General features: G+C 54.9%; 1 protein-coding gene across 2 annotated transcripts in view; it reads left to right on the plus strand.

Moving 5' to 3' along the window:
• Window positions 1-1,882: 1,882 nt before the first annotated feature.
• WSCD1 (WSC domain containing 1) overlaps window positions 1,883-2,309 on the plus strand; it is a 24,912-nt gene continuing 24,485 nt past the window's right edge. The window contains exon 1 of one of the 2 annotated variants that reach the window (XM_014965191.1): window positions 1,883-1,907. The gene's annotated coding sequence lies outside the window, so the exon portion shown is untranslated. The other variant, XM_014965112.1, reaches the window with a different exon arrangement.

Genomic DNA, 2,309 nt, shown 5'->3' on the forward strand with positions numbered 1-2,309 from the left:
CCCCCGCGGCACTGGAGGGTCTTTAGGGTCCCTTCCAACCCAAACCAATCCGTGATTCTGCGATTCATGGCTCTGCCACCAAACAACACCACGCCATGGGTACAGGCATCACGCTGCTGATCTGCTCTGCTGCAAATTGGGAGTTTGGTACATTTTCAGCACTGCTTTTCTCGCTGATAATGCTGAACTTCATTTCCTGCCACTGCTTCACCTGGGCAGATTCCTGTAATTCTATTGATTTAGGCCCCAACCCAGCATAACATTTAAAAATGTCATTACATTAAACATTCGATCAATTTAATTTCAGTAAAAATAAATTAATTTCAGACTTTTGCAGCCTTAAAGCTGTATGCACACATAAAGGTGGGATGGGTTTCAATCCAACAGAAGCACAACTTCCCAGGGTGAGAATACAACTCCAGGCATCAGTACTGCAAAATCCAAACGTTGCGTTGCTCGGTCTCAGGGTTCTCCATCAATCACAATTCATAAAATCACTGTACAATTGCAGCCCTATCAATACATTAACTCCCAGAAAATATTTGTTAAGAGCAAAAACATTTTAGCTGTTCGTTTTCACATCTTACCCAGTCTGAAGGATCGTCAGATTTATGTGAATGCTCTAACAGCTTGAAACTCTTCATATTTCCTTCCCGGATTTCTGTATACGAAAACTATTTGCAACTATTGCAAATTTGTTCATAGAAGGATCTTCTGCCAGCAACTGCAATTTTTTTCTCATAGCACAAGACAGGTATATCTGGTGGCTGGATGGATTTCCAGTTGTCATTATGAGTGTATATGTTTAAACTCCAGCACAGGAGCCCCAGCGCACGCGCTCACAGCACCGGGCACGGCGTGGGACACGCAGTGCTGGTGGCACCCAGCGCAGCCCCCACACGGGCTCACTGCACCCCAGGGAACCAGGGGGGTCACGGATCTGGCCCCCAACTGGCCACTTTTTGCCAGAAACGCAAAGCCCTTCGTGTTGGTCTGCCATGGCTGCAAATTATTTCCCATGTTCTGTAGCCAGAAACAGAAGCTCCTGCACTTTTTTGCTTTTAAGACAAAACACAAGACAAAAGAGCCTTCAAAGAAGGAGAGAACAGGTAACCTGACAAACCGCAGTACCCAGGCACAGCACAGTTTGCTTACACAGGTCTAAGACAAGAAACGCACATGTACCCAACCCCATGCCAACACCAAGATGGTCAGATCCCCCCCTTGATGGTGGCACCAACCAAAGATTGAACCTTCCCAGCATCACCGGGTGATTTTTTGCAAGGTGGTGAACAAGTGTCATCAGTCGATGGCTCCCGCCTTTGCGTGCATTTCTAACCCCGTTCTGGAGTATTTTGAAATCAGGCAGCATTAGCCAGCCAGCCAGGGATCCAGGTCCCACTGGAAAGCCCCCCTGGAAAGCCAAGTGCCACTTCGGGAGCGTACGCTGGCATGGGCAGGGTGAGACCCTCTCACGGGGCCATAGGGAGGGGTCCAGGCACCCAGTGTCACCCACCCCGTGGGGCTGGGCAGCACACGAGGGACACAGGGTCTGTCCTCGTGTGGCACCCGAATGCCCTCTTTCCTCTCGGATCCCACCCAAATGCCCTCTTTCCTCTCGGATCCAAGACGAGCCCCGGAGCGGCGTTCCCACCGCCAGGCTGGGGCCGGGTCTGTGCAGGGACCCGCGCTCCTCACCACGGGGAGAACGGGGGGCCCCAAAACCGCATCCCAGTTCGGCTCCAGGAGACAAACCCCCACGGGTCTGATTTAAATATGCAAAGTCTGCGGGGCGCTCCAAGCCCACATGCAGTTACAAGCGTGCAGCCTACTCCCATTTAAATGCAGATGCTTTAAGAATAATTATAAATGGATCAATCTCGCCGGGAAGCAGCAGAAAGGCGCGGGTACGTGCCGGAGGAGCAGGCAGAGCCGAGGACACCCGGCGAACTGCCGCCCGGCTCTCACGTTTATAAATAATTTACTCCCATCCACCTGTGCCCGGAATAACAATCTGCCGCCCGGAATCTCCGAGCCGGTGGCGGGAGCTGCCGGGGACTCGCTTTCCCGGGACCCTCCGGACCTGTTGGGAAGGGGCCCGGGTCTCCGGAGGGACCTGCCCCCTGCGGGAAGCGGCTCCGCCGAGCGAAGGGGGAGCATCGCTCCGGCCGCCCGCCCCGATCCGCCGCCGCCGGCCGGGCACCGGGCGCCACAGGGCGTGCGGGCAGGTCCGGGAGCGCAGGGGCTGCGAGGGGCTGCGGGAGGCTGCGGGAGGCTGCGGGGCGGCCGTTCCGCCGCCGGCGGGAGCG

This window comes from Calidris pugnax, unplaced genomic scaffold, assembly GCF_001431845.1.
Source record: "Calidris pugnax isolate Ruff unplaced genomic scaffold, ASM143184v1 scaffold45, whole genome shotgun sequence".
NCBI classification, from domain to species: Eukaryota; Metazoa; Chordata; class Aves; order Charadriiformes; family Scolopacidae; genus Calidris; species Calidris pugnax.